Here is a 26681-nt window from a genome sequence, read left to right on the forward strand (position 1 = left end):
CCAGGATTTCATGGTGTCTTACGCTCCCCATCACCGCACCGCGCCCCCCCCCCCCCCCCCGCTCCCCAACCGCACAACAATTTATCTTCTTTTCCGGTGCTTTTTTTACAGCCCTCTGATTAAGGAACTATATGGTGGCTGGAAGTTTCCTGAACCAAGGTGTTTCTTCATCTCTCAGGATTGCTCTGTTGTTCTTCCAGACCTCTGCTTGTCTCATCAGCTAAATAGCTTTGTCCAGGATGAGGTCTTCTTTAGACTGCAATAAATCTGATAGGAATTCATCAGCAATACCTACTACAATGCATTCTCTTATTAATTCTGCTTTTAGGTCTCCATATTCACATCCTCCAGGTAGTCATTGATAAAAAGCATCAACTGTTTCACCAGGTTTCTGGACCCTCTGTTCAGTCTTGCCCTTTCTAGAATCTTATTGCTCTGCAGGTTGAAATAACTATTAAAGGCTTTTTAAACTTAATCAAATCTGTCTGATATTTCATTAATGTCTTGTCTTGCATTAACATCGTCTGCTATTGCCATAATGGAATACAGCAATGTGTTAACTTGCTCTGCTTCAGACTGGCTGTCTAATTTGGAAGTAATTCTGTACGTCACAAATCTTTTTCACCAGAGTGATCAATTTTGGGTTTGATTTGGTCCTTCCATGTGTCCAAATGTCTCTGGTATTTTGAATTGAGCGGTCAAGGCTACATAGTGTGGTGTGAATGTCAGTGCGCAGTTCCTGTATGCACAGGATGCATGCCACACTATGCACATATGGCTCTCCATGAGGCTGGCCACTCTATCAATGCAGAAGTTCATGCACTCAAAGCCCTGAGCCATTGTGGAGCACATGAACTGGATGGACTCCTCCATTCTCAGCCCATAACCCCATACTATTTCAGGGAACTCCGACATATGGGAGCACATCTGTTGCTGCTGGTCTGAGTCTCCTTTCCTGTGACTCTTGAGGCTCTCCATCTGTCCCCTGCTGAGCAGGGTTGTGGCTATCCTCCCTCTTTCCAGGGGGACTGTCCACAGCTGCCTCTGCCTCTGTCACCTCCTCCTGCACACTCGTGACTTGCTCATCACCCAATGTCACTCTATCTAACTGATGGCAAGGAGACACTGAGCTAAAAGACCAACTAGACAAACACCACGAAAGCAGTAGAAGCAGATTGCCATCGCAATCAATGGCAGCAGTATAGCTCTGAGAAGCTGGATGCAGTACCACAAAAAGATCAATGACCTCACATGAGTGGTCAAGATCAGTGAATGCATCTTCACATGCCATATCCTTACAAATGAACCACTAGCCCCAAACACTGCTCAATTCACCAGTCCCCTCCCACTTCAATCACCTCCCAACAGTCTCTATCAAGCACAAATCAAACCCAACATTCATTGCCTCACCATCACCCTCACACACTTAGCACTGCTACTTCAAACTCATATCGCACAGCTCAAAACTGCCAGCTATTCAACTGTAGCAGGCACATTACCCAAACACATTGCATGCACTCACTGACACACTTCCCTCTCTATTGCAGAACAAGGTGGTCCATAATCAGAGGCAGCAGCACCTAACCGGAGCTGCACGGGCATGGCTGCATGTTCTCACCCCAATGGACAGTGCTCGCCATCACTGGTGTGGCCATGACTGAGGGCATGACCAGCAGCAGGGCTGAAATCATAGAGGCTGATGATATGTTACGACCTAATCCACCTTCTCACATCTCACTCCCCCCTTCTCATAATCTATTCTGATGTACAAGCTGCAGAAAGTCTAAGCAGGTACTTCTTATTTTCCCCTCTTCCCTCACCCAACACTACCCTTGTGCCTTTATCCTTTTAGATACCCAATAACGGCAACCGAGTCAACAAATTTTCAGCATCGAAGTAGTAGCCAACTCCATGAGAACACTTGCACGTGATGCAGCACCTGATGGCCAATGTCTCAGTTTCCATTGTATCACAAGCAAAAAACCGCACAAGTTGCAGTGGAGAGGTCATGAAATCTCTGTTTGTTGCCATGCAGGCTCAGACTGCTGCCATCATGGCCGTAGATACCAGTGCTCAAAGGGACTTGCAGGGTATCACAGCAGTCCAGCAATCTGTGCTCTGGCAAATTACAAGGATTGCTGAGGTGCTGCCATGAGGACATGGCAGTGGCTCAGTGGAGCACAAACCTGCTGCCCTCTCTAGGATGACAGCATTCTTGAACCCACCACTGTCACTCCGCCAGTGCCATTGCCTGCCTGCCAGCCAGCCCAGACTGCTGCTGCCCATGCCGAGGTGTTTCAGTCCGAAGCTGAGCCAACATCCTGTAAGGAAACCTGCAGTCTACACGAGTGAAAGTCAGCAGCATTCCACCAGCAGCTGGCGGAGCACTGTGTAGGAGCATTAGGCGACGCAAAGGCAATGGCAAGACAGGCACTCACGGAATTCATGGGGATAATTAGTTGACCTTAGTATGGAATAGAATTAGAATTAGAATTAGAATTAGAATTAGAACATTACAACGCAGTACAGGCCCTTCGGCCCTCGATGTTGCGCCGACCTGTGAAACCATCTGACCTACACTATTCCATTTTCATCCATATGTCTATCCAATGACCACTTAAATGCCCTTAAAGTTGGCGAGTCTACTACTGCTGCAGGCAGGGCGTTCCACGCCCCTACTACTCTCTGAGTAAAGAAACTACCTCTGACATCTGTCCTATATCTATCACCCCTCAACTTAAAGCTATGTCCCCTCCTGTTTGCCATCACCATCCGAGGAGAAAGACTCTCACTATCCACCCTATCTAACCCTCTAATTATCTTATATGTTCTATTAAGTCACCTCTCCTCCTCCTTCTCTCCAACGAAAACAACCTCAAGTCCCTCAGCCTTTCCTCGTAAGACCTTCCCTCCATACCAGGCAACATCCTAGTAAATCTCCTCTGCACCCTTTCCAAAGCTTCCACATCCTTCCTATAATGCGGTGACCAGAACTGCACGCAATACTCCAGGTGCGGTCTCACCAGAGTTTTGTACAGCTGCAGCATGACCTCGTGGCTCCGAAACTCGATCCCCCTACTAATAAAAGCTAACACACCATATGCCTTCTTAACAGCCCTATTAACCTGGGTAGCAACCTTCAGGGATTTATGTACCTGGACACCAAGATCTCTCTGTTCATCTACACTACCAAGAATCTTCCCATTAGCCCAGTACTCTGCATTCCTGTTACTCCTTCCAAAGTGAATCACCTCGCACTTTTCCGCATTAAACTCCATTTGCCATCTCTCAGCCCAGCTCTGCAGCCTATCTATGTCCCTCTGTACCCTACAACATCCTTAGGCACTATCCACAACTCCACCGACCTTAGTGTCATCCGCAAATTTACTAACCCACCCTTCTACACCCTCTTCCAGGTCATTTATAAAAATGACAAACAGCAGTGGCCCCAAAACAGATCCTTGTGGTACACCACTAGTAACTAAACTCCAGGATGAACATTTGCCATCAACCACCACCCTCTGTCTTCTTTCAGCTAGCCAATTTCTGATCCAAAGCTCTAAATCACCTTCAACCCCATACTTCCGTATTTTCTGCAATAGCCTACCGTGGGGAACCTTATCAAACGCCTTACTGAAATCCATATACACCACATCCACTGCTTTACCCTCATCCACCTGTTTGGTCACCTTCTCGAAAAACTCAATAAGGTTTGTGAGGCACGACCTACCCGTCACAAAACCGTGCTGACTATCGCTAATGAACTTATTCTTTTCAAGATGATTATAAATCCTGTCTCTTATAACCTTTTCCAACATTTTACCCACAACCGAAGTAAGGCTCACAGGTCTATAATTACCAGGGCTGTCTCTACTCCCCTTCTTGAACAAGGGGACAACATTTGCTATCCTCCAGTCTTCCGGCACTATTCCTGTCGACAATGACGACATAAAGATCAAGGACTAAGGCTCTGCAATCTCCTCCCTAGCTTCCCAGAGAATCCTAGGATAAATCCCATCTGGCCCAGGGGACTTATCTATTTTCACTCTTTCCAAAATTGCTAACACCTCCTCCTTGTGAACCTCAATCCCATCTAGCCTAGTAGCCTGAATCTCAGTATTCTCCTCGACAACATTTTCTTTCTCTACTGTAAATACTGACGCAAAATATTCATTTAACGCTTCCCCTATCTCCTCTGATTCCACACACAACTTCACACTACTATCCTTGATTGGCCCTAACCTATCTCTAGTCATTCTTTTATTCCTGATATACCTATAGAAAGCCTTAGGGTTTTCCCTGATCCTATCCGCCAATGACTTCTCGTGTCCTCTCCTTGCTCTTCTTAGCTCTCCCTTTAGATCCTTCCTGGCTAGCTTGTAACTCTCAAGCGCCCTAACTGAGCCTTCACGTCTCATCCTAACATAAGCCTTCTTCTTCCTCTTGACAAGCGCTTCAACTTCTTTAGTAAACCACGGCTCCCTCACCCGACAACTTCCTCCCTGCCTCACAGGTACATACTTATCAAGGACATGCAGTAGTTGCTCCTTGAATAAGCTCCACATTTCGATTGTTCCCATCCCCTGCAGTTTCCTTCCCCATCCTACGCATCCTAAATCTTGCCTAATCGCATCATAATTTCCTTTCAATTGGATATTGAATATTGGATGTATTGCTGGATAAAGTTGCTTTGTGGTGGTTTTTATATCAGCATTTTGGTCAAGATGGTCAGTGGTAGAGGGAATGGTAAGCTGCGAAATTATGGGGATTGTACAATGGAACGGTAGTTGAATGAGCCCATTGCGGACAGCCTGGTTGGAACGGGGATGTGCCAGCTGTTTCCTCCTACTGCTCTTCCTCCACTTCCTCCGACCTCCTTCTTTACATGTTCCTGAACTGCTTGCTGTATCACTGGTGCCAAGAGTTACGGAGGATACAACAGACCAACACGGATCAGATCACATGCTCCAGGGAATACTGCAGGGCTCATCCAGGGTCCACCAAGCAGTGTCAGCACTCTATTTGTCTGCTCAATAATGTTTTGGATGGCAGCATGGCTCTTGTTGTATGCATGCTGACGAAGTGTGCTTGGATTATGGAGCAGATCATGATCCAGGTGTAAAATAGATAGCCCTTATCGCTGAGCAGCCAGACTCGGTTTGATGTGGTGGCTGAAAGACTGAGAGAACAGCAGACTAGTGCAGAATGAAAACATCATGACTGCTTCCAGGATAGAGAGCATTTACCAGCATGATGTGCTGAATGTGGTCATACACCAATTGCACATTGAGTGATTGGTAACCTTTGAGGCTGCAGTACATCTCAGCATTGAGATGCAGTGCTTGCAAAGCCACATGTGTGCTATTGATGGCATCCTACACCATAGGGAAGCCTGTTATCCTGTCAAAAACATGTGCACACTCTGCCTGCCGGGTGGTAGGAACATGGAGTGCGGAGGACATCGGGACAAAGGGAGAAGAATTCTGACTGAAAACATCATTGCTGGGGCTCATATTGGATTTTATAAAAATAAAGACAGTTTAACTGAACAGGGAACACGCACTCGGACGTGTCAGGACACATCATTAAAATGGTGGCCTAGAATATTACAACTTCAGACACTCTGTCTACAATGACTCTCGTAGACAATGGCCTCTCGCAATAGATGTGAATGGTTTTCTTCCTGTCTTATCAAGATACAGATATCACCTCCATTACTGGTATGCACCTAGGGACGCCGGTGCTGCGGTAGGAAATAACCACATGCAGGTGGTCTTGCATAGCCATGATGGGACTCATAACTCTATTAAGTAATAAGTAGACATGATATGCCAGTGACCAAATCTGCTCACAGAGAAAAAATTGGCTTTGTTTCCTGTTTTACTGGAAATATGGTGGAAGTTAATCTTAATGATAGTTGCATTTGGAGAAGGTGGCAAAGGGATTTCCACAGCAACCAGTGGAGGGAAGGAGCTGGCCCAAATGGGGAGGCAACAACTGTTGAAGAGAAGGTTGTGGTTAGGAGGGGAACAGTAAACACTTGCCCTAAGAATGTGGTTGAGTCTAAGCGACGTAGAAGTGGAATGGGGAAAACCATTTTGCATACTGTATACTGTTATGATGATGCATTTATATTTATTGTTAAGTACTATTTTTGAGTTCTCATGTATTTTAGAATTATGGACATTGTTTTATTTTAAGAAAACAGAAAAGGATTCCACAGATGCTGGACTTTTTTTTTTAAAAGAGGTCATCGTAAGGTCTTTTGGACTTGGTTTGTAAACAACCCTTACTGGAAGTCACCTGTCTTCAGATAAATACCCAGCAGGGGCTTTTTGACTTCGGGGAGATGTTTATAGGGAATTGACAGGTCAAGATTTATTGGCATCAGGAGGCTTGACTCTTAAGGTATTGTCTTGGTTTTGTTTTGGACAGTCAGTTGGGATGTGGCGTGTTTTGAAAGGAGCCTGCCAAGGACAAAACCCTCGCTCAGCCTTCTTCCATCTCTTTGAAAAGCCTGCCAGCTTTTCCTTGTCTTTGAGAAGCTCTTAGAAGCGAGTGTAAGAAATAGAGAAATGAATGCTGCATTTCTCCTGAAAGGCCTGCCAGAAACCCCAGTTGTCGCATTTCCCCTGGAAAGCCTGCCAAACTGATCTTCAATGTTGCCTGAAAAGAACTCTTCCAGAGAGATTCCAGTGACAGCTGTCTATGCATATTTGGGACGCCAAACCAAAAAGGGACAACTGACATCTTTCCAAATCCTCTCTTTTTTCTTCAAGAATTAGCAAGTATTTGGCCAAAGATTTCTTTTTGTTTTTCTTGTAACAAAGCTCTAAAGAGAAAATTTCTATTTTTTCAGTTAACGGTGTGTGTGTGTGTGTGTGTGTGTGTGTGTGTGTGTGTGTGTGTGTGTGTGTGTGTGTGTGTGTATGTGTGTGTGAGAGACTAAGATAAAAGGGAACTTTCATATTTCACTAATGCTTTGCTTCATTACTGGTTATATCCTGTTTTATAATAAACTGATAATTTTGTTGTTTATTAAAGAAACCTGGTTGGTGTATTTTATTCTGGGATAAAGAGTAGAGTCTATGATTGACTGTATCGCTAACTGGGTAAACATTTAAATATATGTTGTGACCTGTGGAGAAGTGGAACTAGAAAAGACAGTGCACTCCTCCCACTTCGGTCGTAACCATAGAACCATAGAAAAGTTACAGCACAGAAGGAGTCAATTCGGCCCATCGTGTCTGTGTTGGCTGAAAAACTAGCCACCCAATTTAATCCCACCTTCTAGCACCTAGTGCATAGCCTTGCAGGTTACAATATGGAAGAATGGTTTAGGTCTGTGACAATATTCTGAGGAAGGAAAATGTCCCCAAGGCTGCAAGTAATACAGTCAGGAATATGGAGACCGATAGATTATGAAAGGGTGGGTATGGTTGGCGATGTCAGGGAAGCAATTTCCAGCTCAAGGAGTAGGCATCTATATGTGAGAGAATAAATTCTTGCTCAAGTAACAGGATGAGCAGAGTACGGGGCATCCGGGTGACATTGCCTAGGAAGCCCCAGCCTTTAATCGCACAGATAGTATTACAAGGTGTCTCTAACAGACCCCAGGCCCAATGGATGGTTTGTTTTTGATACTTACTGGAAAAATATTATATCATGATGTAATCCATGAGGTAGTACCACTGATATTGAATTTGACAGAGATAGTGTTGCCCAGGTGATGTGGGATAAAGAAGCAGAGCCTGTACGCCAAGTTACTGGACAACGTGTTGGAATACAGAGAAAGGACCAGCGGTGATGGGTCTGGTCTCTGAAGACATGTATATCTCCAATCTGTAACAAAAGGGGCAAGCCGAAGGAGGAGGTGAGGACTGGTCAATGACACAGCTACTGTCTTTAATACTGGGACCTCGCTGGTGTACAGTTTGGACCTGGCATCTCTGGAAGCAGAGATGGGGGATTTCAAGGGAAGGTTAAAGGATGTTCTTACGAATGAGAATACCAAGCAGGATTCACAACTGAGGAAAGATCAAGCTATGACAGTCTATTTAAAGGATGTAGCAGAGCAATTGGAAGACCATGCTAAAGCCATAAATAAACTCACCCAGGAGGACAGGAATGCTTCTGATGAGGCTGCCTGGAATGATGTATGTATTATGTATGGCTCTTGGTTGGTAGAGCAGGCCAGAGAAAATCTGAGGCAAATTCACACAGGAGAAGTATTCTCTTGGGTCACTAATGATCATCTGGATGCATTGATGAGGGATAGAACATTATCACTATGTGCCAACTCAGATGTTTGGTATGAACATATCCTGTACAAAGAGCTTGTCAAAGGGAAGATCTCAAAATAATGGGTTTGGTGATGTACTTTCCAGTAATGCCACACGGGGAAGCACCACTCCCGGTCTACAGAATAGAGAACATAGGAGCCAACAAGGGGGATAGTCATATTGATGGGAACTAGATTAGAAGGATGCACTGACAAAAAAGGCAAGGTGGTATGCTCCTGTCGGTTGGAAAAGCATGCCCAGTCAACATGTGGATTCAACCTTATTGAGGTAAACTGTACCATGGAGGCTGCAAGGGTGGCTCTGAAGCCTACACAGGCCACCTATGTGGAGGAAGAGAATACTGTGTAACCACCAAGTATGGTAGGGCTTTATAGTGCCCGATATCCTAACCTACCTTCTGTTTTACTCCTGAAAGGCCTGTAGGGACAAGTAATAGGGAGATTGTAAATATTTATAGCTCTAACAGTACTGAGCTTAAGGTGAGGGATGAATTAAAGGGAACTTTGAGGCAGTATGTGGAGAGGTTTAGGTACGACACCCAACCCATTGCCTGAGCATTTGACTAAGTTGTGGGAGGAGATTGATAAGTCACGAAAAGTATATCATGAAATCCAACAAATAAACCACCAGATTTTGCAAGAGATTAATGAAATCCCAGAAACATCTTGGTGGGATTGGATATGGAATTGGAGAGGTAATATTGAGATGCACTCCTAGATAAGAATTATCTCCTACACACTCATTGTTGTACAATTGCTTATTGTTGTGTATCTGTTGTATGGCCTATGTCATCGACACTGGTGTATGAGAGCGGAACAGCGGGTGAAAATATGACTGATGGGATGGAATATGGTGAATGGATTAGATTCACAAGTGTAGTAATATTTGTCGGCGAAATTATGCATGTCAGGGTGGATGCTGTAAGGCATTTTAATATCTCTTGCACTTCTGCTTTTAAGTAAAATGTAATCAGTTGTGGTGTGGATAAGCGTGTGGAGCTCACCAGGTCGTAGGAACGTGGAGGGCGGAGGATGTCAGGACGAAGGGAGATGAATTCTGACTGAAGACGTCATTGCTGGAGCTCATATTGCACTTTTAAAAACAAAGATAGCTTAACTGAACAGGGACACACACACACACACACACACACACACACACACACACACACACACACACACACACACACACACACACACACACACACACACACACACACACACACACACACACACACTTGGACGTGTCAGGATATGCCATTAAAATGGTCCAGACTATTACAAAATCAGGCACTGAAACCCAATCAGATGACCCAATTTGAGACATTACATGTCAAAGAACCATGGTCAGAAAGGGGTATAAAGCCACAACCCGCAAGGTCATTGTCGCTGCATTCAGGAAAGTGTGACTTGGTCAGTCACAGGAAATCGTGCGGAAGAATTCGTTCAGCAGACTGACCACCTGGAATGAGCTCCTATACACAGGTCCATCCAAGCAACTGGTGTTGTAAGTATATACTATTGCTTAGTAGGTTAAAAAATGTTTTCCACACAAATTGGAAATTGTATCCAAAGTTTGTTTCATGTCATTGATACCTAGTACGGGGTCAGGACCTTAGAGGGAAGTGAGACCCCCTGTTTAAGAGTCTTGTATTCCTCAGCACTGACATTCCTCCATCACCACAATTAACACCAAAGTTTCAAAAAGGAAAAAGAAAGCTTTAAGAAAACGATCTTAAATAAATAAAATCAAGTATAAGGTTGCACATTAATAGTGGATTAACTCCTCTGCTGCAGATTAACAATAGGTGGTTTGAGATGTGCATTACCATCTAGGACATGGAAATGAAATTCTGTAGTAATAAGCTGATAGTAGCTACTGCTAACCTGAAAACTTTAAAAGTGAAACTAGATGTAAACTGATTCCATTTGATGCACTACACTGATACAAGATGCTACCGGATTACCCTTAGAATTCATGTATTTTTCTGGGTTTCGGCAAGGGCTTCATTTTAATTAAAGTGCAGTCAAATGAAAGAGAAGCATTCTGGCAATTTTTGTTTGTTTTGCTAAATATCTTTTTATTTTAAACAAATAATCTGTCCAATTAATGTCTTCCAAATGCCCAGCTGTGCGACAATTAAATTCAAAGCACTGTTAATGGTACTCAATAGCAGTCTAATTTAGGCTGTTTGGTATTGCAAATTGCTACTACCTCTGGAGTCATGTAATCCAGGATCCTTCCTGTAAAGCTGACTGCTGGGCTAATAAATCTGTCATAATTCACACCACACATATCCTTCCCTTGCAAGTAACTATTGTGCTTTAATCAGAAATTTTCTCCATGTTAGGCAACCAAGTAGGATGCCAGTTATTTTTCTTTTCAGTGAGACTTACCCAATTTGTTTTTTTTAAATAAAATGGAGGCTGTTGGTTAGGCCAAATTCATTGCAGGCAGCCACAATCCTGTCGATGAATCTCTGCATACACTCTTCTGTGTGGGATGTTAATGCAGCATCGTCAGCAAAGAGGAGTTCCCTGATGAGGACTTTCCATACTTTGGTCTTCGCTCTAAGACGGGCAAGGTTGAAAAACCTGCCATCTGATCTTGTGTGGAAGAAAATTCCTTCTTCTGAAGACTTGAATGCATGTGAGAGCAGCAGTGAGAAGAAGATCCCAAACAGTGTAGGTGCGAGAACACAGTCCTGTTTCACGCCACTCAGGATAGGAAAGGGGTCTGATGAGACACTGCTATGCTGAATTGTGCCTTTCATATTGTCAGGGAATGGGGTGATGATACTTGGTAGATTTGATGGACATCCGATCTTTGCTAGTAGTCTGAAGAGACCACCTCTGCTGATGAGGTTAAAGGCTTTGGTGAGATCTAGGAAAGCAACGTAGAGGGGCATCTGTTGTTCGCAGCATTTCTCCTGTAGCTGGCGAAGGGAGAACAGTATGTCAATGGTGGATATCTCTGCTCAAAAGCCGCACTGTGCCTCAGGGTAGACACACTCAGCCAGCTTCTGGAGCCTGTTTAAAGCGACTCGAGTGAAGACTTTCTCCACTATGCTGAGCAGGGAGCTTCCACAGTAGTTGTTGCAGTCACCGTGGTCATCCTTGTCCTTATAGAGGGTGATGAAATTGGCATTGTGCATGTTCTGTGGTACTGCTCCCTTGTCCCAGCACAGGCAAAACAGTTCATGGAGTGCTGATGAATTTGGCCTAACCATCAGCATCAAGAAAACGAACATCATGGGACAGGACATCAGAAATGCCCCATCCATCAATATCAGCAACCACGCTCTGGAAGTGGCTCAAGAGTTCACCTACCTGGGCTCGACTATCACCAGTAATCTGTCTCTCCTTGCAGAAATCAACAAGTGCATGGGAAAGGCTCCCTCTGCTATGTCCAGACTGGCCAAGAGAATGTGGGAAAATGGCGCACTGACACAGAACACAAAAGTCCAAGTCTATCAAGCCTGTGTCCTCAGTACCTTGCTCTATGGCAGCGAGGCCTGGACAACATACGTCAGCCAAGAGCGACGTCTCAATTCATTCCATCTTCGCTGCCTCTGGAGAATCCTTAGCATCAGGTGGCAGGACCGTATCTCCAACACAGAAGTCCTCGAGGTGGCCAACATCCCCAGCTTATACACCCTACTAAACCAGCGGCGCCTGAGATGGCTTGGCCATGTGAGCCGCATGGAAGATGGCAGGATCCCCAAGGACACATTGTACAGCGAGCTCGTTACTGGTATCAGACCCATCGGCCGTCCATGTCTCCGCTTTAAAGACATCTGCAAACGCGACATGAAGTCCTGTGACATTGATCACAAGTCGTGGGAGTCAGTTGCCAGCGTTTGCCAGAGCTGGCGGGCAGCCATAAAGGCGGGGCTAAAATGTGGCGAGTCGAAGAGACTTAGCAGTTGGCAGGAAAAAAGACAGAAACGCAATGAGAGAGCCAACTGTGTAACAGCCCCAACAAACCAATTTTATCTGCAGCACCGGTGGAAGAGTCTGTCACTCTAGAATTGGCCTTTATAGCCACTCCAGGCGCTGCTTCACAAACCATTGACCACCTCCAGGCGCTTACCCATTGTCTCTCTCTGAAGAAGAAGAAGAAGAAGAAGAAGAAGAAGAAGAAGATCCATTAGCAATAACATGACTTTGATTCTATTTTACAATCTGACCTAGATCTGACATTCTATGTGACGAAGGTAAATTATCCCTCCTCTTCCTTCTCAGCCTGTCTGCAGCCTTTGAAATAAATGACCATATCATTCTCCTCCAATGCCTCTTCACAGTCATCCAGCTGGGTGAAAATGCCCTTGCCTGATTCTATTCTTATCTACCCAGTCGTAGCTAGAAAATCATCTGGAATGGCTTCTCTTCCTGTTCCTGCTCTGTTATCTCTGGTGTCTCCCAAGAATCTATCCTTGGCTCCCTTCTATTTCTCATCCAAATACAGCCCCTCAGCGGTGTCATTCGAAAACACAGCATCAGTTGCCACTTGGACCCTAATGACACCCAGCTCTACCTCACCACCACCTCTCTCAACCTCTCTCCACTGTCACTAAATTGTCAGATGGCTTGTCCGACTAAATATTGGAAAGATTGAAGCCATTGCCTTCAGTCCCTGCCACAATCTGTTTCCTAGTCACAGATTGCATTCTTCTCATGCCAATGGGTCTGAGGCTGAACCAGACTGTTCGCAACCATAATGTCATATTTGACTCCAAGATGAGTGTCTGACCACATATCCGTGCCATCACTAAGACCACCTATTTCCACATCCGTATCATCACCCGACTCCACCCCTGACCCAGCTTCATCTGCTGCTGAAACCTTCATTCTTGCTTGCGTTACCTTCAGACTTGACTATTCCAACAAACTCGTGGCTGCCTTCCCACACTCTACCCTCTGTACACTTGAGATCATCCAAACCCCTGCTGCCCATGTCCTAACTTTCACCAAATCTTTAAACCATAACCCCATGCTTGCTGATCTACATTGACTCCAGATTAATCAGTGCCTCCATTTTAAAAATCTCATCCTTGTCTTCAAATTGTTCTATGTTCTCGCCCCTCACACTCTCTTTATTCTCGCCCCTCGCACTCTCTTTATTCTCTTCTAGCCTTACTACCCTCCAAGATACCTGTATGCCTCCAATTCTGGCCTCTTGACATTTTAGATTTTAATAGCTCCATCATTGGTGGCCATGCTTTCAGTTGCTGATGCCCTCAGCTCTAGAATTCCCTCCCTACACCTCTCTACCTCTCCTTCCTCCTTAAGACGCTCCTTAAAACCTACCTCTTTGAACAAGCTTTTGCTCATATGCCATAATATCCCCTATGTGTCTCAGTATTACATTTTATTGACAACACATCAATGAAACACCTTAGGATGTTTTACTATGTTAAAGGTGCAATATAAATGCAAATTGTTGTTGTTATATACTCAAACTGAGTGCTCCTCCGTTGAAGAGCAATTCCACAAGGGCTGAAAGAACAGTCTATAGCAGCATAACTAACAAATAAACTAAAATGGAAGTTAACAACTATTCTGATAATTAACTTGTTTGTGGAATTTATAAAGCCATGCTTATTTAAAGATGTTATTTCCTTTACCCATATCAAAGTAAGAATAGCCCCACAAGACCAAAGATGAAGGACTACTGAGATCTCCCAAACAGCATGAGCCACCTCATTAATGAGGACAATTTCACCATTTATTTGAAGAATATTTTTAATTTTCCACTAGTATATTGTGAATTAACTACATACATTGAAGAACCAATAAATAAGTTTGAGGATTTCTTCAATTGCAAATTTGAAGTAGCAGATCTGCATTTCAACAGGACTCACAAGACATTGGTGTGAATGTAAACTGGAGAATAGCTGTTGAGATCAGATATGGATTAAATTCCTAAATTGCTGAAAGTGCGTGGCAACATGAATGTTAGCAGGTGGCTTAACATTGCCTGTGATTACAATCTAAAATGACATGAATACAAAATTAGCAAAGAAAATTAGACTTTAGAAAATGTATTTGTTTCCACAGAGTAGTCACGTAGAGTAACCCTCTATCCAAAAAGGTTAATACAGCTTTGACTCATCCAAACAAGATTTTGGCAGAGACCTAGGAGCAGATTACTTGCTGTCCTCACATATGCTCATGTTGAGAACTAGCAAAAGCTGATGAACGGCTTCAAAACAGCTGACTAGACTGCGACTCAAAAACAGCCCAGAACATAGCCTATAACTAGAACCACTTCTTTCTGGTAACTGCTTAAATGTAATTCCATTGTTATTTCAAGGTTCTTGTTTTTAGGGATCTTGTTTTGCAATTTACCATTTCAGTGAAAATGAAATTCCAATAGCATGTGACAACAATAGTTACATAGTGTACACTGAGACATCAACTTGTTTTAACTTCAGGTTCAGCCATACTCAATATCCAGTTATGTCAATATTCTGTCACTTTCACTGCAGACATATTTAACACATTCAATTTAGCACATTTTCTTGCATTTTAGAGCCTACTCTAATTATTTCTTTCAAATCAAAAATACTTTCTTCACATATTTTAAATCATCAAATCATAGAATCATAGAAATTTACAGCATGGAAGGAGGTCATTTAGCTCATCATTTCCACGCCAGTCAACAAGTAGCCATCCAGCCTAATCTCACTTTCCAGCTCTTGGTCCATAGTCTTATAGGTTACAGCACTTCAAGTGCATATCCAAGTTCTGAGGTTTACTGCCTCTACCACACTACCACACTTTTAGGCAGTGAGTTCCAGATCCCCACCACCCTCTGGGTGAAAAGATTTCCATTTGAATCCCCTCAAAACCTCCTACCTCTTACCTTAAATCTCTGCCCACAGGTTATGGACCCCTCAACCAAAGGAAATAGGGCCTTCCAATCCATGCTATTTGGACCCCTCATAATTTTGTACACTTCTGTTAGATCTACTCTCTGCCTCCTCTGTTCCAAACAAAACAACTCCAGACTATCCAATCTTTCCTCATAACTAAAATTCTCCAGTCCAGGCAACATCCCCGTAAATCATCTCTGTACCCTCTCTAATGCAATCACATCTTTCCTATAGTGTTTTATACAGTTCCAGCATAACCTCTGCATAACCCCCCAGCTCTGACATGCTATGCTTTGGTTAATAAAGGTAGGTATCTTGTATGCTTTCTTGATGAGCTCTACCTGTCCAGCCACCTTCAGGGATCTGTTGACATGCACTCCAAGGTCACTCTGTTCCTCTACACTTCCCAGTATCCTACCATTTATTGCATATTCTGTTGCCTTATTAGTCTTCCCCAAATGCATTAGCTCACACTTTTCCAGATTGAACTCCATTTGCCACTGCTAAGCCCACCTGACTAGTCCATTGATATTTTCCTGCAGTCTACAATTTTCTCCTTCGTTATCAACCACACAGCCAATTTTGTATCGGATGCAAACTTCTTAATCATAGCCCCTACATTCAAGTCCAGATCATTGATATATACCACAATAAGCAAGGGACCTAATACTGAGCCCTGTGGAATCTCACTAGTAACAGCATTCCAGTCACAAAAACATCCATTGGCCATTACCCTTTGCCTCCTGTCTCTGAGTCAATTTTGGATTCAATTTGCCACTATGCCTCAGATCCCATAGGCTTTTACTTTCATGATCGGTCTGCCATGTGGGACATTATCAAAAGCCTTGCTAAAATCCTTCATGACTACATCAAATGCACTACCCTCATCGACCCTTCTCATTACCTCCTCAAAAAATTCAATCATGTTAATCAGACACGACCTTCCCTTAACCAATCTGTGCTGACTGTCTTTGATTAATCTGTGTCTTTCTAAATGAAGATTTATCCTGTCCCTCAGAATTTCTTCCAATAATTTTCCCACCACTGAGGTTAGGCTGGCTGGTCTGTAATTACTCAGTTTACCCCTTTCTCCCTTTTGGACAACTCCACCAAGGACACATGGGAATAGAAAGAACAAGATGACTCACCGTGAGTCAGTATTCTGGCCCGGCATAAGCAAAGATATTGATCAGATGATGAGATCTTGCAATGCATGTCAGGAACACCAGGCTAATCGACAAAAAGAGCCTCTCCAACCGCATGACATACCATCATTACCATGGATAAAGATAGCAACAGATCTCTGCTCTGTAGAGAAGACTATCTGCTAGTGACTGACTATCACTCCAAATTTCTTATTGTACAGAAGCTTCGAGACACATCAAATACAGCAGTGGCCAACACTGTTAGTGCCATCTTTAGTCTTTTTGGTGCCCCGGTACAAGTGGTGTCTGACAACAGCCCACAATACATCAGAAAACCATTCCAGTACATGTGTGAATGTGTGAACCATGTCACATCATCACCTAGATATCCTTATTTGAATAGGATGGCTGAACGTATGGTCAGGACAGTCAAATCGCTGATCAAAAAGTGTTCAGAAACCAGGCAAGATATCCAAGTTGCGTTATTGGATCTTCGAGCAACACCATTAGGCTCCGGATTGCTATCAACTGTTGAAATTATGTTTGGTCGACCAGTGAGAACCCACACTACTAAGCTATCATCTCACCAAGTCGACCTTGATCACAGATCAGTCAGAAACAAGATAAGATGAAAGACACACATGACGTGCATGTGGGTGCAGAATTACCACCGCTATACGTGGCCAGAAGGTAAGGGTCCTTCACTGACAAGAACAGACATTGATCCCAGCAGAGGTGTCCAAGGTGTGCACTGAACCACATTCGTATGAGGTGACAACACCAAATGGTGCAGTTCTGCGAAGGAATTAGAGTCATAGAGTTATACAGCACAGAAACAGGCCCTTCGGCCCATCATGTCTGTGCTGGCCATACAGCACCCAACTATTCTAATCCCATATTCCTGCACTTGGCCCGTAGCCCTGTATGCTATGGCGCTTCAAGTGGTCATCTAAATACTTCTTCAATGTTGTGAGGGTTCCTGCCTCCATCACCTCTTCAGGCAGTGCATTCCAGATTCCAACCACCCTCTGGCTGAAAAAATGTTTCCTCAAATCTCCAGTAAACCTCCTGTCCCTTACCCAAAGTCTATGCCCCCTGGTTCTTGAGCCCTCCGCTAAGGGAAAAAGTTTCCTCCTATCTAACCTATCAATGCCCCTCATAATTTTGTACACCTCAATCATGTCCCCGCTCAGCCTTCTCTGCACTAAGGAAAACAACCCTAGGCTATCCAGTCTCTCTTCATAGCTGAAATGCTCCAGCCCAGGCAACATCCTGGTGAATCTCCTCTGCACCCTCTCCAGTGCAATCACATCCTTCCTATAGTGTGGTGACCAGAACTGTACACAGTACTCCAGCTGTGGCCTAATTAGCATTTTACCTCCCTTATATTCTATGCCTCGGCTAATAAAGGCAAGTATCCCATATACCTTCCTAACCACCTTATCTACCTGTGCTGCTGCCTTCAGTGATCTATGGACAAGTACACCAAGGTCCCTCTGACCCTCTGTACTTCCTAGGGTCCTACCATCCATTGTATATTCCCTTGCCTTGTTAGTCCTCCCAAAATGCATTACCTCACACTTTTTAGGATTAAATTCCATTTGCCACTGCTCCGCCCATCTTACCAGCCCAACTATATCTCCCTGTAATCTAAGGATTTCCTCTTCACTATTTACAACACCACCAATTTCCGTGTCATCTGTGAACTTACTGATCATAACTCCTATATTCATGTCTAAATCATTAATGTACACCACAAACAGCAAGGATCCCAGCACTGATCCCTGTGGTACACCACTGGTTACAGGCTTCCAATTGCAAAAACAACCCTCAACCATCACCCTCTGCCTCCTGCCACTAAGCCAATTTTGGATCCAATTTGCCAAATTGCCCTGGATCCCATGGGCTCTTACCTTCTCAACCAATCTCCCATGCGGGACCTTGTCAAAAGCCTTACTGAAATCCATGTATACTACATCTACTGCTTTACCCTCATCAACACATCTAGTCACCTCCTCGAAAAATTCAGTCAAGTTAGTTAAACACGATCTCCCTCTGACAAAGCCATACTGACTATCCCTGATTAATCCCTGCCTCTCCAAGTGGAGATTAATCCTGTCCCTCAGAATTTTTTCCAATATTTTCCCAACCACTGATGTTAGACTCACCGGCTAGTAATTACCTGGTTTATCCCTACTACCCTTCTTGAATAATGGTACCACATTCGCAGTCTTCCAGTCCTCTGGTAGCTCTCTAATGGCCAGAGAGGATTTGAAAATTTGTGTCAAAGCCCCTGCTATCTCCTCCCTTGCCTCACATAACAGCCTGGGATACATCTCATCTGGGCCTGAGGATTTATCCACTTTTAAGCCCGCTAAAACAGCTAATACTTCCTCCCTTTCAATGATAATATGTTCAAGTATATCACAATGCCCCTCCCTGATCTCTACACTTACATCGTCCTTCTCCATAGTGAACATCGATGAAAAGTAATCATTTAAAACCTCACCTATGTCCTCCGGCTCCACACAAAGATTGCCACGTTTGTCCCTAATGGGTCCTACTCTTTCCCTGGTTATCCTCTTGCCCTTAATATACTTATAAAACGCCTTGGGATTTTCCTTTATCTTGCCCGCCAGTGTTTTTTCATGCCCCCTCTTTGCTCTCCTAATTACTTTTTTAAGTGCCATCCTATACTTTCTATACTCCTCTAGTGCCTCCGCTGTTTTCAGTGCTTGGGATAAGCCTTCCTTTTTTTCCTTATCCAATCCTTTATATCCCTTGACATCCAGGGTTCCCTGGGCCTGTTAGTCCTACCCTTCACCTTAACGGGTACATGTTGGCTCTGGACTCTCACTATTTCCTCTTTGAATGACCCCCACTGATGTGATGTAGACTTTCCTACAAGTAGCTGCTCCCAGTCCACTTTGGCCAGATCCTGTTTTATCATATTGAAATCAGCCTTCCCCCAATTCAATACCTTTATTTCTGGTCCATCTTTGTCCTTTTCCATAACTACAGAGTTACAGAGTTATGGTCACTATCCCCGACATGCTCCCCCACTGACACTTCTACCACTTGACCGGCTTCATTTCCTCGGATTAGGTCCAGTACTGCCCCTTCCCTTGTCGGACTTTCTACATACTGGCTCAAAAAGCTCTCCTGTATGCATTTTAAGAATTCCGCCCTTTTTAAACCTTTTGCACTAAGACTATCCCAGTTAATATTGGGGAAGTTGAAATCCCCTACTATTATTACCCTATTATTTTCACACCTCTCAGAGATTTGTCTACATATTTGCTCCTCTATCTCTTCCTGACTGTTTGGATGCCTGTAGTAGACACCAGCCAAGTGAATTGATCACTCCTCAGGGCACTCTATGCTAGCCATGCACAAGGTAACCAACCAGCATTGCCTATGCATTCCCGCATACATTTTGAAGATGAAGAAACAACAAGCAATGCACCAACAACTGAGGACAATCCTCCTAAATGCAATCTTCAGGAGAAGAGGATGAAAAGTTTGAGAACACACTCACATGTCATTGTCACAAGATCTGGTGGAGTCAGCCGACAACCAGTATGATCCCAAACATAGACGACACCTTGAGGAGGAGTGTTCCAAATGTTCTTGATACAATTGAATGTTTTATGTAAATTGTTTCATAGTTGTCAAATTACTTATATGTCCTAAGGGTTGCTTATTCATGTATCTATTAATGTTATGCTATATGGGGTTGCCATTTAAGGGAAGGGGGAGATTGTGTGAGCATATTTGTTAGTATGTTAAATATAATCATTCAAATATATGTTTATAATATAAATGTATGTCATCACAGATGTGATGCAATATCACATGCGTCAACTCTCTTGCATTTAGCAAGTGTAAGCTGAAGCAACAGCAAGTCTCTATCAAAGCTCTGCTTTCTAAACCTTTATGCCCGCCCTTCAGCTTCATTTGTATTAGTCTAGAAAGAGATAATACAACATCCTCCAGTCCTCTGGCACCACACTTGTAGCCAGAGAGAATTGGAAAATGATGGTCAGAACCTCCGTTATTTCTTCTCTTGCTTTCTTAACAACCTGGGATACATTTCATCTGTGCCTGGGGATTTATCCACTTTCAAGGATGTTAAACCCTTTAATACTTCCTCTCTCACTATGTTAATTTCATTTACTATTTCACACTCCTCCTCCCTAATTGTAACATCAATATCATCCCTCTCTTTTGTAAAAACAGAAGCAAAGTATTCATTAGGAACCATACCAACATCCTCCACCTTTCCATACAGGTTACCCTTATGGTCCCTAATAAGTCCTTAGTTATGCTCTTGTTCTTTATATATCTATATAAAGTCTTTAGGGTATTCCTTGATTTTACTTGCCAATATTTTTTCATTCCCTCTCTTTATTTTCCTAATTTCCTTTTTAATTTCACCCCTACACTTTTAATACTTCTCTATATTTTCTGCAGTATTGAGGCCTCAGTATCTGTTATAAGCTTCCCTTTTTTTCTTTATCCTCTTCTTGACTTCCAGGGGGCTCCGGATTTGTTATTCCCACCCTTTTTCTTTAAGGGAACATACTTGCTCTGAACCCTCACTATCTCTTCCTTGAATGCCTCCCACTAATCTGGCACTGGTTTACCTTCAACTGTTTCCAGTTCACTTTACCTAAATCACATCTCAGCTTAGTAAAATTAGCTTTTCCCCAATTGAGAACTTTTATTCTGGGTCTGTCTTTGTCCTTTTCCATAAGTACCCTAAATCTAACTGAATTCTGATCATTTCCACCAGATTGCTTCCCAGCTGATACCCCTTCCACCTGCCCAGCTTCATTCCCTAAAACTAAGTCCAGAACTGCCCCCTATCTTGTTGGGATTGCTATGTACTGGCTAAAAAAAGTTTTCCTGGACGCATTTTAAGAATTCTGCACCCCCTGTGCCTTTCTCACTAATTCTATCCTAGTTGATATCAGGGTAGTTGAAATCCCTCACTATTACTGCACTAGTATTGTTGCACTTCTCAGAAGTTTGCCGACATATTTGCTCTTCTATCTCCTTCCAACTATTTGGGGGTCTATAGTACACTCCCAGTAGTGTGATTGCTCCTGTTTTGTTCTTCAGTTCAACTCATTTGGCCTCATTTGATGATCCTTCTACCATATCATCCCTCCTCACAGCTATAATTGTGTCTTTAATCAAAATTGTGACCCCCTTCCATTTTTTTATCCCTTCTCTAACACATCGGAAAATCCTGTAACAAAAAATGTTCAGCTGCCATTCCTGTCCTCCTTTCAGCCATGTCTCAGTAATAGCTATGATATCATACTCCCATATGTCATTCTGTACTCTCAGCTCATATACCTTATTCCCTAGACTTCTTGCATCGAAGTATATACCCATTAAGCACTGCCAAACTCCCTTCTTGTCTATTTTCTAGCCTTTGTTTCCCCTGCCTTTCAAGAATGCTTACTAATTTTCTGCCTTCCATTTCCAACTTATCTTTTCTCGCTTCTGAACCTACTCTCAGGTTCCCACCCCCACCAAGCGAGTTTAAACCTTCCCCAACAACACTAGCAAAACCCATTGTGAGGATATTCATCCCGGTCCTGTTGAGGTGCAACCCACCTTGTTTTTATAGGTCGTCCCTCTCCCAGAAGCTGTACCAATGCCTCAGGAATCTAAAGCCCTACTCCTTGCACCATCCCTCCAGCCACGTATTAATAATTTCCATCTTCCTATTTCTGTACTCAGTAGCATGTGGCACTGGGAGTAAACTGAAGATTACTATCTTTGAGGTCCTGCTTTTCAATCTCTCGCCTAGCTTCCTAACTCTGCCAGCAGGACCTCATCCCTCTTTCTGCCTATTTCAATGGTGCAGATATGAACCACAACCTCTGGCTGTTCACTCTCCCCCCTCAGAATGTCCTAAAGCCCCTCAGTGACATCTTTGACCCTGGCACCAGGGAGGCAATATACCGTGCTCGGGTCACGTCTGCGGCTGCAGAAGTGCCTGTCTGTTTCCCTCAGTACTGAATCCCCTTACTGCTATTGCTCTTTCATTCTTCTTCCTCCCCCCTGTACAGCTGAGCCACCCATCGTGTCATGGACTTGGTTCAGAACTGAATACTGGTTGGAGAGCGAGGTGCACTCATGGGATCCCTGTCCTGCCTGCCTGGTTCTCTTTTTCCTTCTGGTGGTCAACCATTCCCTCTCTGCCTGCACATTTTTTAGCTGCGGGGTGACCACTTCCAGCAATGTGCTTTTTACGAAACTCTCAGCCTCGCAGATGCCCCGTAGTGGCTCCAGCTGCTGCTCAAGCTCCGAAACCCAGAGCTCAAACTGCTCTAGCAACAATGGAGTCTTAGGCCCCAATATTTTCTTGGGGTCATGAAAATAGTGAGGAGGGAAGATCCCTGGATGGGAAGCACAGAGGTATGGGCTTGTTCTGCTGAAATTAACTGCAAAACATCTTTCAAATTTTTTTTCAGCAAATTTCCTGCCCGACCCCCAGGCTGCCTTTCACGGGGGAGGGGGAGTCAGAGATTGGGGAGGGAGAGGAGTCGGAGATCGTGAGGAGGGTGGAGTCGGCCACTTGCAGGGTTTAGGTTAGCTTGGTGAGCCTAGACGAAACACTCTTGCCCTTCCTAGCCTTACAAACAGTGTTGCATTAACACTCATTCATGAATCTGACTCATCTCAACTCCTTTTATCTGCTGGGTTTCCTGAACCCCAGAAAACACAGTTGTAAGATAATGGTTAAATACATAATGCTTAAATATATCTGCTAAATACATCAGACGAGGAGGTATTACATTCTGACCTTGGTTAACACAGTCTATTGTTCCAGCTCATGCAAACTGTAGTCTAGCACAAAATTAGCCATTGTCTTCTCATGAGGAAGATAGCAGATGTTGGCAGAACTGAGAATTCTGCAAGGATGACTGTAAATCTTGTTCACCTCAAGGCAGACAGCCACCTCACAAAAAGGACATGAGATACCCTTGTAAACTGACATATAAAAGGGTCAACGCATGGTTAGGAGGAACATCTCGGAACTACCAGGCCACTCAACAGGAATAACCAAGAGCCCTGGGTCTGCAATCTAGGATAGAAGTGACAGGTTGTATATCTGCTTGCTCACTAAAGTATAGCTGCTTGATAATCATACCATACTGTAAGGTGCAATTGGCTACTGATTTGTGCTTTGTTGAAGTATATACCTCAAAAGGTCTGAATCTGTAAATCTACTACACTGGCCTCTGTTAAAATGGAGGCATTAAACCTCCTTAATAGCTTTTACTGAATGACCCACCGCCTTTGAACAGATTGGTTGCCCATCCTCTGACCTGACTCTGTTAAAACTAGAAGTGGGCAGGTTAGAAACAGGTTTGAGATTTAAAAATGTCTTATTTCCCAACCACCTCCAACCCACTTGTCTCATCCAATTATACCCCCCACCCCCGAACCTGACGACTGCAACTGGCCTTGACTCACTGTTAACAACGCCACAGGCGATCGTCTAGTGCCTTTATATTTCTTTTTTTCCAGCAACTATCGCATTCCTTTCTGAAAGTAATTATGAACTCTACTTCAACAATGGTAATATGACACATAATTCTGCATTCCATTCACCATCTTTGTGGTATTAAAAGTAACCCTCAAGTTCACTTGCAATATTCATCTTCAATACTATTATTTTTCCCAGCATTGAAGCAAGTCTAATGAGCCTGCGGTCAGTTGACAAGGTGCTGCTAAATCAACAACTTTAAGGACTAATAAGTTCTATACATTTGTAAAAGCTTACCCTTGAATGAAACTAATATGCAAAGATTTTGTGATTCCCATGCTGCAATCCATGATTTTATAAACCTGCCCTCCTACTGTGAAACAGCTGATGCATAACAAAAGGAAAGACTGGAGGTATGCCTCATGAGAAAGATGTGGCAATGTTGATAAACCAGACAGAATTTCAGATCTGTGCAATTATTACTCATGTATGTCCATTTTCTTAGGATTATCTGCCACAAAGTTAAAATGCCTTCAACAATTTTCCCACTTATTTACCTACCTACATTAGTGCCCAGTCACAAGACAGCATGGAATTATCTAATTATGCATATACACGAATTCCCTACAGGTGCAGAAGACTTTTGTGACAGCCTCAAGAGAACAGTGATGCAGCACATAATCTCTTTTTGAAAGATGCAAAAATAATGAGCAAGGCTTCTTCTGACTTCCAATTATTCAATAATACACCAGCTTTTCATATTTCCATTTGGCATACTGTTAAGTTACTTCATTTTGAATAATTTGAAGAGAATTAATTAGCAACGAGAAGATCTTCCATTGTATCTTTGCAGTCAGTCAAAAAATAAGCCATTTTATAACAATAGGAGTATTATACTATGTAATGTACAAAAGATCATCAGGGCCACTGATTTGCAGTGACTGAATTTGACCAATTCTGTTTTTATTATGTGCTATTCTAACATTTCTACTAGTATAGTCATATTAAATTCAGGAACTCTGTCCATTTTAACATGAAATCTGTAAATGTAGTACCATTCATCATCATTATTATTATTATAATATGTTGCCTGTAAAGCCTATGTACTTCATTTTATCTCATTTTTTTAAACCCGGGGTATACAGGAAGATGGTAGCCAACATGTCACAGACTGGAAGGTAAATAAAGGTTAGCAGTAGTGAGGAATGGGTAGTGGATATGGAGCAGTTATGGGGGTTGCTGGACTTTGGTAGAAAAGGGGGTGGTTCTAAGGTATGTTAGTACTATAGAGGGCAAACCCACAATTTGATTGTTTTAAGGAGGGGGAATGGAATGTGGGGCTTGATTTATTAAATGGGCTTCAGCAGTAGTGGTTAGGGTTTGCAGCATTTGGTTATAATGATATGGCTGAGATGCAACAGCACTGTAGGTGAGGCCTCAGGGGTCTGGGGCTATTGAGCGAGGGTACTTGGGCTTGTCAGCACTAGCAGGGCGGGCATAGCTGGCAGCGTTGGGGGTGTACGGGGGCACAGAGGGGATTCCAGGGATGTCAGAACAGATGGGGTAGATGGTATCTGGCAGTACTGGTGACCATAGTCTGGCTGCACTGGCAGAGGTTTCAAAGTCTGGCAACACTGGAGGAAGATGGTAATTGTTGGCAGCATTTGGGTAGGGGGAGTTACCAGTGTCTGTCTGTACTGTGGCAGTGAATCCAGGGATTTGATAGCACTAGGTAGGGATTTCTGAGACTGGTTGCACTGGGAGTGGGCTGGATTGGGAAGTTAGATATATCTCAGAGCATTGATAAATTCCAGGGTGTTGGAACAATGAAGGGTGCCCTGAAGTCTGGAAACATTGGGCAGGGACTCTAGTCTGGGAATCTTGGGTGGAGGGTCCCAAGACTGATGAGCACAGAGGGGGTCCCTGAACAGTTGTGTCAGGACCCCTGCCTTGGGCACAAAATTCAGTGCCATGACTCTGCATACTTAGTTATTGGCCAGCTTCAATAAAGCACTTCCTATGAGAGTGTGTCTCCTTGAGTTTTGACTTGGAAGGATACGGCTGTCAAAACTATCAGATGCATCATTTATACAGTTACTAACTATAGAGTCAGAGAAACGTATGGCACAGAAGGAGGTCATTCAGCCCATAATGTCTGTGTCAGCCAAAAAAGAGCTATCCAGCCTCATCCCACTTTCCTGTTCTTGGTCCATAACCTTGTAGGTTACAGGACTTCAAAGAGATATGAGAGTACTTGTTGAGTATGATGATGGTTTCTGCCTCTACCACCCTTTCAGCAGTGAGTCCCAGATCCCCACCTCCCTCTGGGTGAAAAACTTCTCAACTCTGCTCTAATTTATCTTCCAATTACTTCCAATCTATGTCTGCTGCTTATTGACCTCTCTGCTAAGAGAAATAGGTCCTTCCTATCCATGATATCTAGCCCCCTCATAATTTTATACACCTCCATTAAATCCCCTCTCAGCCTCACCTATTCCAAAGAAAACAATCCCAACCTTTCCAATCTTTCCTCAAAGCTAAAATTCTCCATTCCTAGTAACATCCTCATAAATCTCCTCTGTACCCTTTCTAGTGCAATCACATCTTGCCTGTAATGCGGTGAATAGAAGTGTATGCACTACTCTAGCTGTGAGCTAACATTTTATACAGTTTTAGCATAACCTCCCTGCTCTTATATTCTATGCTTCAGCTAATAAAGAGAACTATCCCATATACCTTCTAACCACCTTATCTACCAGTCCTACAACCTTCATGAATCTGTGGACACGCATTCCAAGGTTTCTCTACTCCTCTATATTTCTCAATGTCCTATGTTTTATTGTGCATTT

The sequence above is a fragment of the Heterodontus francisci genome, chromosome 16 (assembly GCF_036365525.1).
Source record: "Heterodontus francisci isolate sHetFra1 chromosome 16, sHetFra1.hap1, whole genome shotgun sequence".
Classification (NCBI taxonomy): domain Eukaryota; kingdom Metazoa; phylum Chordata; class Chondrichthyes; order Heterodontiformes; family Heterodontidae; genus Heterodontus; species Heterodontus francisci.